The sequence below is a fragment of the Pongo pygmaeus genome, chromosome 1, assembly GCF_028885625.2.
Source record: "Pongo pygmaeus isolate AG05252 chromosome 1, NHGRI_mPonPyg2-v2.0_pri, whole genome shotgun sequence".
In the NCBI taxonomy this organism is placed as follows: domain Eukaryota; kingdom Metazoa; phylum Chordata; class Mammalia; order Primates; family Hominidae; genus Pongo; species Pongo pygmaeus.
In genome coordinates this window covers 93,855,637-93,872,212 of record NC_072373.2, presented here as the reverse complement: position 1 = coordinate 93,872,212, position 16,576 = coordinate 93,855,637, and positions in this window count along the sequence as shown.

Sequence of the window (16,576 nt, the reverse complement as noted above, 5' to 3'; positions counted from 1 at the left end):
AGACTCCAATATATATAGAGAGGCAACATGTCATGGTGGTTAGAAATGTCAACTTTGCAGTCAAGCTGCCCTGGTTCAGATCCTCACTCCACCATTCATTAACTGTGAACACAGGCACATTTAACTTTCCCCTACCTCATGGTCCTCATGGTGACCATGACTAGAGATGGTGATAATAGTAGCTAACTCAGAAATTTAGTGTGAAGATTAAATTAGTTCTTCTAAGCAGATTGCTTAGTACAGTGTCTTATGCTGTATAATAACCCAAACCAGACCATTGGGCCAACGGCTGGTCTGCAAAGAACCCTCTAGGCCTCCATTGGCTCATGCAAGCCTCAAAGGAGGTGAGTTCAGTGGAATTGCTCTGCAAATAGGTTGGAGGCTTATCTTGTGTGTCCTAAGACAGGAAGCCAGCAAGCTCCTACTTCCTTGGCCTCAGTTTCCAACCCTTCTACCTGACCCCCCCCTTTCAGGAAACAGTGTCCCACCATGTCCCCAAATATAGCTTCTCAGTTCTTCATTGGATCTAGGAGGCTGGGCCCCCAACACCAGAAGATGTGAGTTACCCCTGCCAGGCAGGTCTAGTTTGCCCAAAAGACTTCAGGGTAGGCAGGGGGAGCCCATCTGCCTCTTCCCCCAAGGACAGAGAAGAACAGAGCCCTGTGCCAGGCTTGAGGCTGTGGCAGTAGCAGGATGGGAAAGTGCCAACCCCCCTCAAGTGGGGAACCTCCCCTCACTTGTGGCCTCTATTTTTAGTGCTTCCCTAGGCTCTAGCTGGAGAAACCGTTTAGTCATCAGGGTGTTTATTTTCCGGCTGTTTCCGACGTCGGGAAAGCAGAATGTTGAGACTGAAGAGATCCAAGGCTGCTGGAAAAGACTTCTTAGGATCAGGCCTGGGAATTCAGCCGTCAGACCACTGGGTCCCAGATCACACACACAAAAAGAAAAAGAAAGGAAAGAAAGTGGGCAGGGGTCAGCCAAGCCCCCAGGAGACCAACAGAGCTGGGTTCTCAGCCGCCTCCAGTTTCGAGGCTCTCCAAGCCGAAGAACCCTCTGGCTCTAGCTCTACTTGAAGGAGTCTCTCCAAAAACTAACCAACCCCAGAACAAATTCTTTCCCAGGGCAGATTCCCAGAAACCCCCTCCCCAACATCCTTTATATCAGCGTGGTGAGCCTCCCGCCAACCACAGCTCCAGCCAATCTCAAGCCTGAGGTAGGCTTGCCAGGGCTATCATTGGCTGATTGATCCTCCCAGTCGTGGAATGTTGGGTCCTTAACAAAGGAATGAGGAAGGAAGGTGAGTCACCTGGGGAGGGTTTTAAAGGGCCAGGAGCAGGAGGGAAAAAGGAAAGGAGGGAAGAGCTCAGTGGGTGAGATGCAGTGTGCTGGACCCCGAAGATGCTGCCATAATTCCCTAGAGAACAGAGTAGGAAAGACAGACACTACAAGTGGGATAGAATTTAGAATATAGAGAAAACTAAATGGGAGAGCAAAAGTAACAAACACGGGGCCTTAATTCCCATGGAAGGGTAAGAAAGGGTCTAGGGAATAATGTTGCTGGAAGTTAGATTGAAATAAGGACTTCCTGAAAGTGACTCACTAAATCTTTTTCTTCTGGCCCCTGTATTTCCCATTCCAGAATCCCCTGGGTAGGAAATACCTGAGCGAGTTCAGATGCCTAGGTCTCATTTTTCCTCCTCCCACTCTGGCTACCCATCCATCTTTCCTAGAGAAAAGTACCTAACAGGCCAAAGCTGCTATAAAATCCTTTAGGAATCAAACACTTCTATGCTCACTGAAGTCTTTTAAAAGTGTGTGTAAACTCCTCTCCACCATATCATCTTTGTAAGTTTATATGGCAAAGGGACATGGACAACTCCTTTTGTTCACCCCTGCCCAAGCATCCCCAATCCAACTTAATTTGTAAAAGTCTTCCTCATCCTCATGCCCCAAGGGCCATTTCTCTGCCTGCCTGTCCCATAGCCCTGGGAAGCCATTACTGCTGGTCCAGCCTCTAATCTGTCTGGCAGCTTGGTTGGCCCCCTCTCACCTTCCCTACAGCCATCTGGACAATCTCCAGCCCCCTATGTCCATCCACCTCATCCCTTCCATTGAGCTGATCATTTTCCCCCCAGTTTTCAATTGATCCTGGCAGTCCGTACATCTGCCACCTTGTCTTGTGAGAGGAAAGGCCATCAGCAGGTTTACAGTTCTGTGCATACATGCTCTGTGTGGACTTGGGTATTATTCTGCACCTGCTTGTATAGCGCACTCTACTCTGTATCTGTCTCGTCTGTACACACTCCTAACCAGATCCTGGGCCCCTTGAGGGCAGCAATCTAACTCTACTTTGAGTCTTCAGGGCCTTGCAGGACCTGGCATAGAATGTGCTCAGCAAATGTGTTAACATGAATCTGTATTTGTGTGTGCGTGTGTGTGTGCAGCTATGTATATGAGTTCAGATTATAAAAACGTTTATTGAACATCTCATTTGTCCATTGATAACTGTGCTAGCCTGAGGATGGGGCTGTGGTCTGGCCTGTCCCACCACCCCGCACAAGTCCCACTTTAGGCCAGAATTGAGGGGAAAGGGCAGAGTCAGGCAGAGAGGTGTCAGGCTGAACTGGCAGAGTTGTGCCCCAACCTCAGGGCCAGGGTGCCTGGGCCAGGCCTGGGGCAAAGGGCAGACGGCCCACCCTGGAGCTGAAGCGGGCAGGGAAGGGATGCCAAAGCCGGGTCCTCGGTCAGTGCATCACCCCCACAGAAGCTCCCTGCCCCCGGCTGGGCAGGATGTGGTGGCAGCTGCAGGAGAGTGGGCAGGATGTGGGGGTGGGGGCAGCTGAAACACAGCCTGACAGTCGTCTCCCCAGCTCCTCCCTCCTTCTCTCTTGCCCCCCCCACATCCGCCCCCTCCCGGTCACGTGCTCCCAGCCAGGGCACCGACGGACTATTTCCCCCTTTCCGCGGAAGGACATAATTGTCATCGCAAACTCCAGTCGCCGCCGACTTCAGCTGTACCACGCCTTTTTCTTGCCCCATAACCCAGGACAGAAAGTTTGCCGAATACACATTTCTTTAAAGCCCTGATCGCTAACCAGGGAGTGGCCCCTTTAAATGCAAATTAACCGCCTTCTCTCTCGCCCGCCCCCCCACCCCCATCCCAACTTCGCTCCTCGTGCCCAGACTCCACCAGCTGCCATTGACGTCACGCGTGCGTCAGCGTCGCCAGCCCAACCAGACGGCACGTGGGGGGAAGAAGGTAGACTTAAAGGGCCAGACGCTCGCGGCCTGCCAGGTTTTGGCTATGAGACTTGGCCTGGGAGGAACGAAATGGGATGTGGGGAAATGTCTTGGAGCAGAAAGAAGTGCAGGGTAGAGCCGAGCGCGGTGGCTCACGCCTGCAATCCCATCACTTTGGGAGGCCGAGGCGGGCGGATCACGAGGTCAGGAGTTCGAGACCAGCCTGGCCAATATGGTGACACCCCCGTCTCTACTAAAAATACAAAAATTAGCCTGGCGTGGTGGCGCGCGCCTGTAGTCCTAGCTACTCGGGAGGCTGAGGCAGAAGGATCGCTTGAGCCCGGGAGGCGGAGGTTGCAGTGAGCCGAGATTGCGCCACTGCACTCCAGCCTGGGCGACAGGGCGAGACTCCGTCTCAAAAACAAGAAAAAGGAAATGCAGGGTAGACGTTTAGAAGGACTTCCCAGAGTAGGAGAGTATATTTGCTCATGGGAGAGAAACCCAGGAGTAGGAGGAGCAGAACCACTGTGAAAGTGGAGGCTTGGCATTTAAGACTCGCCCAGTTATAATTTCAGCCTTTCCCTTATCCCTGCCCCGCATGTGCATAATAAGCACAAGGACTTCGTTCACTTCTGTGTTGCCAGCACCTCGAACGCAGCATGTAGTAGGGACTCAATTTAAGTCCAGTCCTGCCTCCTTACCTGATGGGGTATTTGTTCCGGGACATCTCCCATAGGAAAATCTGCTGAATCTGTGAGATAACGTAACATTTGCATGTGACCTGTGCACCACCTCCGATACACTTTAAATCATCTCTAGATAACGTATAGTATCTAATACAATGTAAATGCTATGAAAATAGTTGTTATACCGTATTGCTTAACGAACAATGACAAGAAAAAAGGTCTGTTCAGACGCAATTTTTTTTCTGAATATTCACCATCCAAGGTTGGTTGAATCCACGGATGCACAGTATTTGTAGAATTAATGAACAGATCCGTTGAGTCCAATGCAAAGCCACCTCCTTTAGGAGGCTTTCCTTGATTGCTCCACCCAGCATGCATAGCACAAACACGCTCAGCTAAAGACAATGAACTGTCTTTTGAACGCTCACAGCAATCAATAAACCTGTTGCTTCCTTCCATGCATTAGAGACCATGAGAGCAGTGGTTAAGAGCACAGAACTAGGAATAATATAAACTTGGGTTCCAATTCCATTAATGCTGTTTACTAGTTGAATGACCTTAGACAAGTCTCTTCATCTTAGTTGTAATAACTGTCCTGTGGGGTTAATGCTACTTAGACCTAGACTTGCTGTTTGAATTAAATGCAACCATTTCTGTGAAGTTCTAGTATGGTACCTGTTGCATAGTAAGCATTCAATAATTGTGGGGGGGGTAGGTTTTAACATGGCCCTATCCCCCAGTAAAGTGTGAGCTTCTTGAGAACAAGGACCTTGCCATCCTGAATTATTCCCCAGCATCAAGCTGGGGGATAAAGGCTTATAATTGGTGCTTTAAAAATGTTTTTGGCCAGGTGCAGTGGCTCACACTTGTAATCCCAACACTTTGGGAAGCCAAGATGGGAGGATCACTTGAGGCCAGGAGTTCAAGACCAGCTTGGTCAACATAGTGAGACATTGTCTCTATTTAAAAAAAAAAAAAAAAGGCCGGGTGCGGTGGCTCACACCTGTAATTCCAGCACGTTGGGAGGCTGAGGCGGGCGGATCACGAGATCAGGAGATCAAGACCATCCTGGCCAACATGGTGAAACCCCGTATCTACTAAAATACAAAAAAATTAACCAGGTGTGGTGGCCCGCGCCTGTAGTCCCAGCTACTCAGGAGGCTGAGGCAGGGGAATCGCTTGAACTGGGGAGGCGCAGGTTGCAGTGAGCTGAGATCGCGCCACTGCACTCCAGCCTGGCGACAGAGCGAGACACGGTCTCAAGGAGGAAAAAAAAAAGTTTTAAAAATGAATAAAAATGAAAGAGTGAAGCCGGGCAGGGTGGCTTTCATTTGTCATCCCAGGTTCTCAGGGGCAGAGGCAGGGGGATCCCTTGAGCCCAGGAGTTTGAGACAAGCCTGGGTAACATAGCGAGACATCATCTCTTAAATAAAAATTTAAAACATTAAATGAATACGTGAACAATTTCAGTAGTCCTTGAAATTTGACCTCCAAACTCAAATCTGAAGTTGTTATCCGAAGGAAGAAAACATTATAAATACCCCTTTACCACCTGTTGTGCCCCTCTGTGCCCCAGGTTTTAAGGCTCTGTGGTAGAACCTCAAGGTAGAGTTGAGGTTAATCTGCAGTTGAACCAAAAGTACTGTATTATGCAAACAAGTCACAGAGGATTGGTCTGCGATGAAGACCTGGGTGGGAAAGGGGGCTTCTGACCTCTCCTCATCCCCGGCTTAGCTACTGAAACCCTGTCCCAAGAAACCCAGGCTGGGCTTCTGCCAAGGACAGAGGACACTAAAAGAGAGCTGGAAAAGGGGAGCTTTTCATCCAAACACTAACCCACCTTTGAGCTTTTCTTCTCTGGAGTCTCACCTTATTCCCCGACCCCAAGCCAGTTCCTCACCTGTCCCTAGCTCTGGCTCCCACTCCCCACCCCAACCTTCATTCCCTCCACAGCTCCCCAGTGGTTATAGTGGAGGGGGGACAAGACCTCCTATCACCTGGTTCCGGCTCCTTGGCCAGAGGAGCAGTAGCCACCTTGTCCTTGTTCAGCCTGTCTTGCAGCTGCTTATCGATCTGATTTTCAATATCTGTCACCATCTCAGAAGTAGAAGGCCTGACAGACAACAGGAGGGACTTCCTGCCAGGGGAATAGCTATGATCAGAAGGCAGTGAGAGCCCTCTCTTTCCTTGAGGAGGAGGAAGAAGTGGTGAGACCCTCTGGCTGAGAGCAACCTCCTCAACACAAGGAACCCTGGGGGTGTGGGTGGGTTTCCCCCCACAGGAATCTCCCATCAGCCTTGATGTTAGCTCCGCCCCCCTGCAGGGGTGGGGTGACACCCAGGAGCACTGTGTTCCAGAAAACCCCAAAATAACCTGCCTTCACTGTCCGGCTGCTATTTCTGTCCATCTTGTTTAATTATTCAAACCTAAGTTGGGGAGTGAACTATAAAAAGCTCTCCTACTTGGGGACCCAGGAGAGCTGGGAGACTCGCCAGGTTGCAATAGCAGCAGACCACAGTGTTTGGGTGAGGTCACTTGGTCCGGCCTCCGGCCTGAAAGTTCCTTCTGCTGTTTGGCTGCTTCCTCTGCTAGAAGGCAGAACCCAGGCCTCCCTCCCAAAGTTCCCTCGTGCCCTCACTTCAGCACCCCTCCAGCCCCTATCCTGCCTGGGAGCTGTCCTCCACCCCACCCCACTTGACTCTGGCCATACTTATTCTCAGCTGTCCCTTTGCCAACCTGCTCCCTAGTTCAGGATTCTTAACCCACAGATAATATTGTTAGACCCAAACATCAGCAGTGGAGGGAGGTGGGATGGCAGAGGACTAGTTTGGTGGACACAGAGATGGCACCAGGCCCTTGGGTAGCATCACCATCAGCTGGGGGTGGAGAACACTGTTCTGGGTGGGGCAATTCTTGGCGTCACAGGTGCTGAGCCTCTTCAGGAGCTTCTCTTGGGAACTCTGACATGGTGGCTGAAGGGATGGAGGTAAGGCAGTCCTTCTTTTCTTTTCTGGGCCTGGTCCTCTTCTAATTGGACTAGGCTGAAGTCCAATGTCAGTTTCCATTGAAACAGAAGCACAGGGCAGGCTAAGTGAGAAAGGCAGATCTCCCTGAGGGCCACTTCTGTGACCCTCCTACCACAGGCCTTTCCTAAAAAGGTAGTAACAAAGGATTATAGTCATGGTGGCTCTAGCAATGTGGGGTTGTCACAATGAGCAGCCCTTGGGGGTGGGAATGAGGGGATTCTTGCTAGTGAGGGAGAGACTGGCAGTTACACAGCTTGAGCAGGAAGAAGGGTAAGAGAGGCTGTGGCAGCCACAGAGACCCAGAGACCCACACATGGACAGGAGTTATAGGATGGGCAGAAGGACAAGGGGCAGCAACAGTGACACTTGAGCCCCAAGAGAGGGAGAGACCCCAGGAGCAGACCCAGAGACCCAGGGCAGACGGAGGGGCAGACAGCCGAGAGAGCACAGAAGTGGAGTTAAGAGGCCCAGTGTGGGAGGGGGACGCAGCAGCCTGGCAGAAGCTGGGGACAGGGGAGCATGGCAGGGCTTTCCAAGAGTCAGTGTGGGACCTGAGTGTTTAAAAAGAGCCTTGGGTTTCACACTCAGGCCTATTTTGGGGCTTGTTCCCACACATCTCCGTCAGCAGCAGTGGCAGCTCCTGCGAGGTCCAGCCCAGCTCTCCCTTTCACGGCTGCTCCTTGCGCTGCTGGGGGAGGTTGCTGAGGTATGGGGAAGAGGTACGCCGTCGCTAAGCAACAAGAGGCTGTGCACCTGGAGGTCCTAGGAGGAGACCCTGGCACCATCGGTATGGGGGAGGCAGGGAGACAGTAAAGGGTTGACCAAGCTCAAGGCTCCCTCTCCCATCCTCCCCAAGACAGTTACAGAGGAGGGATGTACCCATCCTTCAAGAAGCCTGTTGAATTAGCTCACAATCCTCCGGAAGGCTGCGATTATGCATGCAAACCTGTGTGACATTCCATAGACTGAGAGTTGGAGAGGGCAGGGGCTAGGGCATGAAAGACAAGGGTGAGCAACTTTCACACCAATCTTGGAGGAAGGTCGAGGACTTGCCTGTCTGCTAAAAGGTAGGAACTTCCATGGAAGTGCAAAGGTCTGAGGGCGGAAACTTAGTAGGGAGGAGACAGAATGGGAAGGGAAGCCGGTTGGACCCTGGGCCAGCCTCCCAGTCACAGAGGCTACCAAGGAGCCTACACAGAAGGGAGGTGGCAGGGCAGCAGGGGCCCCACACCCATCAGCCATCTGCTGGAATTCTCAGTGTCTTCAAAGCTGAAGTGCTGCACTGTATGCCATTATTTTTCTTCTCTTTTATTATTGTTTTTTGGTGGACTAGAGTTTGAACGAGGTAACGATCAAGAGGGAAAGACTCGTCCATTGACCCTGTCACCCGCCTCACTGCATCTCTAACAGGCCCGTAGGCCTGTAAACGTGAGGAGCAGCTCAGGCTTGACAGAGGGCCATTGCCTCCCTTTTTCTGTCACTTCCTCCATTGCCTCAACCCCTATCCAGAAGAGCGCACCTTCATTCAACAAGCATGGATCAAGCACTCGTGACGTGCCAGCCAGGGTGCTGGGGAAATGATGAGGGGTGGGTTCCGTGGTGGCCGACACCCAGCCCCTCCTCCACAATGCCCGTCTCCTTGATGGCAGGCTCTCGTTCTCCCATCAGATGCTACACTCACACATGCTGCACATACTGGTGAATAGCTTCTTGCAGTCCATCCTGGCACGGTCCCCAAATTCCGCAGGGAACAGGGTGTGCTTCAGCCCTCTCCCTCTCTCACTAAGGGCTAGGAAGTTTTGAGTCTTCCGTCTCACACACCCCAGAGGCTGCATTGCTGAGAAGACACAGGGGCAATGTGAGGCCTTCTTATTCCCGACCCACGAGAAAGATGCCAAGTTGGGGACAAGAAGGGTACAGGCTTGTTTTGCTTTCATTCCTGCTTTATGTCAGGCACTCTGAAAGGCATTGTGTACACTGTTTTCATCGTCAGACAATAGCCCATAATACTTTGTCTGACATCTGACAAAGAATGATCAGCCTTATTTTAGAGATGGTGAAACTAAAGGAGCATGTTCATGTTCATACAGCACAAAGTGGCTCTGGGATTTCAACCCATATAGTACCGTTAGGATAATACCCTCACAAATTCAATGTTGAAAGTGCTAATGAAGGCCGGGCGTGGTGCCTCATGCCTGTAATCCCAGCACTTTGGGAGGCCAAGGCGGGCAGATCACCTGAGGTCAAGAGTTTGAGACCAGCCTGACCAACATGGAGAAACTCCGTCTCTACTAAAAATACAAAATTATCTGGGCGTGGTGGCACATGCCTGTAGTCCCAGCTACTTGGGAGGCTGAGGCAGGAGAATTGCTTGAACCCGGGAGGCGGAGGTTGCAGTGAGCCAAGATTGCGCCACTGCACTCCAGCCTGGGCAACAGAGCGAGACTCCATCTCAATAAATAAATAAATAAATAAATAAAGTGCTAATGAGACAGAAAAGGGCACTGAAAGATCTGGTTACCCAAGGACCTCTCAATTGCTCAGATTTGGAGAAGGTAGGGAGAGAAGATTGCGTCAAACAGACCTGAGATCCAATCCCAGCTCAGTCATTTCCAGCTGTGTGACCTTGGGTGAGTCACTCACTCTTTCTGAGTCTCAGTTTTCTCAATGATGATGTGACAGCAATGTTCATGAAGTGCTGCCAAAATTGCAATAGATCATGTAAACTATGTGCGATGTACATCATTGCCTTGCAGCAATGGATGGCGCCTCTCCTTCCATCCTCTACAGAAGGAGGAAGATACCATTCTTGGTATGGTATCAGGAAGCCCAAAGCCTGGCAGAGGTTTGTAGAACAGGCAAAGGATAGCAGAAGGCCCTTTCTCTCTCTCAAGGGGGCGCGGGGGTGGGGGGTGGAAGGAGGACACCGGGGGAGGGGAGTCGTTTTTGGAGCAAGAGTATCAAGAAAAGCCAAAAAAGGGACCTCTGCTGGAGCAGGTAGAGTAATGGTAACAGATGACAGAGTGAATAGAACTCCCAACTCCTATTGTCTTCCCATTTCTCTCCTAAGACAGATGTTTAAAGTGGAAATAAGAGAATTGGAGTTCTGAAAATGTGAGAATCAAATCTACAGCCCCATTCGTTCAGTGACTTCCTATCGCCACCCTGTGAAGTTCACCAGAGGCACCGAGGGAACTTGCCCAGATGGTTGTGGTGGCATTGTCCCTGGTGTGTGAAGAATTTTGGAGAATAGAAGAGGTGTAAAACTACTATAGATGAAAATAGGAGGTTCTAATCTTTAAGAAGAGGGAAAGATATTTTCAAAATTCTGGGGTTTCATTCCCACGACTGTTGTGGAAGGTTAGGTGAAAAGAAGAGGGACCATCAGGAGCTAGATGGGGTTCACTAATTAATCCCCAACTACTCAAGTGAGAATGGGCATCACCCGGGAGACTGTCAGACGTCAAGAGGATCCCACTCCACTCCGCACCGGTGAATCACAGTTTGCACTTAACAAGAGGCATAGATGAGTGAAATGTACATTCAAGACCGAGATGCACGCCATAACCTGTTTGTTTTTGTTTGTTTGTTTGTTTGTTTTTGAGACGGTCTTGCTCTGTCACCCAGGCTGGAGTGCAATGGTGTGATCTCAGCTCACTGCAACCTCCGTCTCCCGGGTTCAAGCGATTGTCCTGTCTCCACTTCGTGAGTAACTGGAATTACAGGGGTGCATCACCATGCCTGGCTAATTTTTGTATTTTTAGTAGAGACGAGGTTTCACCATGCTGACCAGGCTAGTCCCGAACTCCTGAGCTCGTGATCTGCCCGCCTCAGCCTCCCAAAGGGCTGGGATTACAGGCGTGAGCCACTGTGCCCAGCCCGTAACCTGTTCTTGAACCCTATAAGTAGGTGATTGTAAAGGTGCCGTGGAAAGCTGAAAGTTCCTTCAGGAACCTCTTCCTCCAGGAGAGTATTGGAGGGGCACTGTCCAGGGCGGGGTTCTGCCTCCTTTGCCCCATGGTTTCATTCACTTGTTTTACACAGTGGGCTTCCAACTAAGCTTTCCTTTGAAGAGCCGGGCCACAGCCAAAGATGTTTGAAAATCATCTGTGCTGTGTTATGGAACATCTGTGCTATGGAATGTTGCACAGCCTTGTGAGGCATGAACTGGATCTGGGCCCACTGACAGAATGGTCCCAGAGACAAATTGTTTAGTGAAAAAAGCAAGTCTCAGGCCAGGCATGGTGGCTCACACCTGTAATCCCAGCGCTTTGGGAGGCCAAGGCGGGCAGGTCACCTGAAGTCAGGAGTTCGAGACCAGCCTGGCCAACATGGTGAAACCCCGTCTCTACTAAAAATACAAAAATTAGTTGAGCGTGGTGGCAGATGCCTGTAATTCCAGCTACTTGGATGGCTGAGACACAAGAATTGCTTGAACCAGGAAGGTGGAGGTTGCAGTGAGCCGAGATCACACCACTGCATTCTAGCCTGGGTGACAGAGTGAGACTCCATCTCAAAAGAAAGAAAGAAAGAAAGCAAAAAGCAAAAAGCAGCCGCCAGGCGCAGTGGCTCACGCCTGTAATCTCAGCACTTTGGGAGGTCAAGTCAGGTGGATTACCTGAGGTCGGAAGTTCAAGACCAGCCCAACCAACATGGAGAAACCCTGTCTCTACTAAAAATACAAAATTAGGGCCAGGCATGGTGGTTCACGCCTGTAATCCCAGCACTTTGGGAGGCTGAGATGGGTGGATCACCTGAGGTCAGGAGTTCGAGACCAGCCTGACCAACATGGTGAAACCCTGTCTCTACTAAAAATACAAAAAAAAAAAAAAAAAAAAAAATTAGCTGGGCATGGTGGCGGGCACCTGTAATCCCAGCTACTCAGGAGGCTGAGGCAGGAGAATTGCTTGAGCCCAGGAGGCAGAGGTTGCAGTGAGCAGAGATCGAGCCACTGCACTCCAGCCTGGGCGACAGAGCAAGACTTCGTCTTAAAAAAAAAAAACAACAGAAAAACAAAAACAAAATTAGCCAGGCATGGTAGCACATGCCTGTAATCCCAGCTACTCAGGAGGCTGAGGCAGGAGACTCACTTGGACCCGGGAGGCGGAGATTGTGGTGAGCCGAGATCGCGCCACTGCACTCCAGCCTGGGCAACAAGAGTGAAACTCCGTCTCAAAAAAAAAAATAAAAGGCCGGGCGCGGTGGCTCATGCCTGTAATCCCAGCACTTTGGGAGGCCGAGGCGGGCAGATCAGAGGTCAGGAGATCAAGACCATCCTGGCTAACACGGCGAAACCCCGTCTCTACTAAAAAATACAAAAAATTAGCCGGGCGTGGTGGCGGGCACCTGTAGTCCCAGCTACTCAGGAGGCTGAGACAGGAGAATGGCATGAACCCGGGAGGCAGAGCTTGCAGTGAGCTGAGTTTGTGCCACTGCACTCCAGCCTGGGCAACAGGGCGAGACTCTGTCTCAGAAAAAAAAAGAAAAAAGAAAAAAAAAAAGTAATTCTCAGTGTAATCTATAGAATAGGCTATTTATGTAAATAAGCATATATAGGTATGTGTGTATTCATCAACTATCTATACTCAGTGACTTAAAACAGCAATGACTGCTTTTGGTTTTGGGGATTGACTGGGTTCCACCAGGTGATTTTCCCTCAGAGTCTCATGCTGTTGCAGTCTGACAAGGTTTGGATCGGGGGTCTCAAAGTCTTCTTCACATGTCTGCCACCGAGGCTGGGAACACTCAAGCAGGTGGAGTCCGGAACAGCTACAGTCTCTTTCTCTCTCTGGTCTCTCCTTGTGGTCCTTGTGGTCTCTCCAGCACGGGGGTTCAGGGTAGCCAGCCTTCTTACAAGGAGGACTAGGGCTCCAAGGGCATTATTCTGAGACAGAGAGCTAAGGGGAATCAATATTGCTTTTTATGACCTAGCCTTGGGTGTCACCCAGCGTCACTGTCATACATTAGCGGAGGCAGTCACAGAGGCCTGCTCGTGTTCTAGGGTAGAGGACAGAGCCTTCCACCTCACGGGGAGGCTCCAAACCTCAGGGTTTGGGAAGAGCCCGTGGAATGGGAAATGTCGTGGCCATATTTGGAAAATACATTCTGCCACAATATGAACATATATATGAGGGCAAATGTATAGAAAGAAGGCCTGGAAGGATCTATACCAAATTATCAACAAGGCTTATTTTGGGGGAAGATGCAGATATATTTTACCTTACTTTGTACATATGACTTGAATCTTTTACATTGAGATGATATATACATTATTTTATTTGTTTAATGAAAAGGGAACTCAGAAAAAAAAATTTGCTGTAGGCTTTTTATAATAAAAGGGTTTAATAGATGGTATTTCTGAGGAGTGTTGCATAATGCATCTGAATTTTATGAAAGCATTTCATTAGGTTGATTATATTATCTTTTTAAAAAGATGCAGGAACATGGACAGCATTACTCATTCATTTAACAAATAGTCAGTGAATGCCTACTGTGTGTTAATGGAACAGCTATACCCAGAAAATCTTGTTAATAAATCTGAGTCAGCTTGGAGAGATATCACTGGTAGCTCCATCCATTGCCCTGTCCTGGTTAGCACTTTTGTCTGGAAAGAGAAAAGGCAGATTTGGCAAGAAGGTGGCTTATTGGTGCAAAAACACTTGAATATATTAGATTAAAACAGTGGCAAATGTTCAGCTCCACTCTTCCATTTATCTATTGCTATGTAACAGACCACCTTAAAACTTAGAGGCTTAAAACAACATTCTTTCATTATTTTTGTGGTCCTGGGCTCCACTGGGCTAAACTAGGCAGTTGTCACTTGTCAGGTCTCTTATGTGGTTGCAGACAGCAGCTGGCGTCATCTCAAAGGCTTCCTCATGTGTCTGGTTGTCAGCTAGGACCTCAGTTGGGAAGGTCAACAGGAATGTCATATAGATGTTGACTTCTCCATGTGGCCTCAACTTCCTCACAGCATGGCAGTAGTGTTCCCAGAGCAAATAGCCCATAGGCCCAGGTGGAAGCCATAAGTCACATAATCTCACTTTCAGTGTAGTTAGAGGCCTTCCCAGATTCAAAGGGAGGGACTGTGGATGCCCCCTCTCAATGGGATGACGGATAATGCCCCTATAAGAAGAGCATGAAGGAGTGGAGATTTTGTTATGGCCATCTTAGAAAATAAAACCTGCTGGGCCGGGCGCAGTGGCTCATGCCTGTAATCCCAGCAGTTTGGGAGGCCGATGTGGGTGGATCATGGATCCTTTGAGGTCAGGAGTTCAAGACCAGCCTGGCCAACATGGTGAAACTTGGCTCTACTAAAAATACAAAAATTAGCTGGGCATGGTGGCCTGTGCCTGTAGTCCCAGCTACTCAGGAGGCTGAGGCAGGAGAATCGCTTGAACCCGGGAGGCAGAGGTTGCAGTGAGCCAAGATTGCACCACTGCACTCCAGCCTGGGGAACAGAGTGATACTTCATCTCAAAAAAAAAAGGAAAAGAAAAGAAAAGAAAACCTGCTGCATTCACTAATTATCAAATAAATAAAAACTATTCAATGATGCTTCCCCTTCTTCAAAGAAACAATTGACTCAGTTAACACAGAGTAAAAAAGTCAAGCCCTTCTGTATCAGGCCAGATGGGCTAAGTTATGCTGTAGTGGTAACCATCCCCCAAGTCTCAGTAGCTTAACGTAATAAGTCTCAGTGGCAGATAGTGGCTGTCTTTCTTTCCAGGTTGCTACCAGCTGATGATAGCTCATGACACATGTCACACTCAGGTTAGTAGGGGAGGCTCTGCTCCACATAGTCACTCAGGGACCCAGGCTGATAGAGGCTCTACCATCTTCTAGCTCCACCATCTAGAACACAGATACCATATCTGGGAAAGAAAGATCAGAGAATCGCATATGGGATTTTTATACTTTTTATTTCTTTTTCTTTTTTTTGAGACGGAGTTTCACTCTTGTTGCCCAGGCTAGAGTGCAATGGCGCGATCTTGGCTCACTGCAACCTCTGCCCTCTGGGTTCAAGTGATTCTCCTTCCTCAGCCTCCCAAGTAGCTGGGATTATAGGCACCTGCCACCATGCCCAGATAATTTTTTGTGTTTTTAGTAGAGATGGGGTTTCACCATGTTGGCCAGGCTGGTCTCAAACTCCAGACCTCAGGTGATCCACCTGCCTCAGCCTCCCAAAGTGCTGAGATTACAGGTGTGAGGCACCACATCTGGCCTTTTTATACTTTTAAAATTTTTATTTTTCTTAAAAAAAAAAAAAAGTCCAGGTGTGGTGGCTCATGCCTGTAATCCCAGCACTTTAGGAGGCCGAAGTGGGGGGATCCATTGAGTCCAGGAGTTTGAGACCAGCCTGGGCAACATAGGGAGATCCTGTCCTTACCCCCCAAAAAAATAATAATAATAGTCAGCTGAATGTGGCGACACATGCCTATGGTCCTAGATACTTGGGAGGCTGAGGTGGGAGGATTGCTTGCTTGGACCCAGGAGGTTGAGGCTGTAGTGAGTCCTGATCATGACACTGTACTCTAGCCTGGGCAACAGACTGAAAGCCTCTCAAAAAAACAAACAAACAAACAAAAAAACATGTGATGGGGTTTGCTATGTTGCTCAGGCTGGCCTCAAACTCCTGGGCTCAAGTGATCCTCCCACCTCGGCCTTCCAAAGTGTTGGGATTACACGTGTGAGTCACTGTGCCTGGACTCATATGGGATTTTTATTGCCTAAGCATGGAAATGGTACACTGTACTTCAGTCACCTTTCATTGGCCTAAACTAGTCATATAGTTCTTCCTAACTGCAAGGAGATTGGGAAATGTAGCAGAGTAAATGGGGTTATTGGTGAGTGTTTGGTGGTATCTGCCACACCTTGTTACAACCTACAAAGTTATATCAGATCTGTCCTTCCACCTTACTTTTTAGACCTTGTCTCCAGGTATTCACACATAGCTCACCTTTTAGCTTCTTCAAGTCATTGCTGAGTTGTCTTCTCAAGGAACCTCTCCTGATCACCCTATTTACAATTGCAACCCATCCCTCACTCCTCTCCTCCACTCTTGATGTCCCTTACCCTGTTTTTCCTTTTTCCAAGGCACTTATTACTTTTTTTTTTTTTTTTTTTTGAGACAGAGTCTTGCTCTGTCACCCAGGTGGGAGTGTAGTGGCGTGATCTTGGCTCACAGCAACCTCCGCCTCCCAGGTTCAAGTGATCCTCCTGCCTCAGCCTCTGGAGTGGCTGGAATTACAGGTGCGCACCACCACGCCCAGATAATTTTTGTATTTTTAGTAGAGGCGGGGTTTCACCGTGTTGACCTGGCTTGTCTCGAACTCCTGACCTTAAGTGATCTGTCTACCTTGGCTTCCCAAAGTGCTGGGATTACAGGTGTGAGCCACGGTGCCCAGCCACAAGGCACTTATTTCTTCTAACATACTAAAGTATCTGTCTTTCTCTGCTGCAACGTCAGCTCCACTAGGTCATTGATCTATGTCTGCTTTGTTCAATGATGTATCCCAAGTACCTAGGGCAGTGTCTGGCACACAGAGGGCACTTAATAAGTATTTGTTGAAGGATTAAATTTTTTAAAAAATATTTGCTGCTAGCAAGGGTGTGGTTACACTAA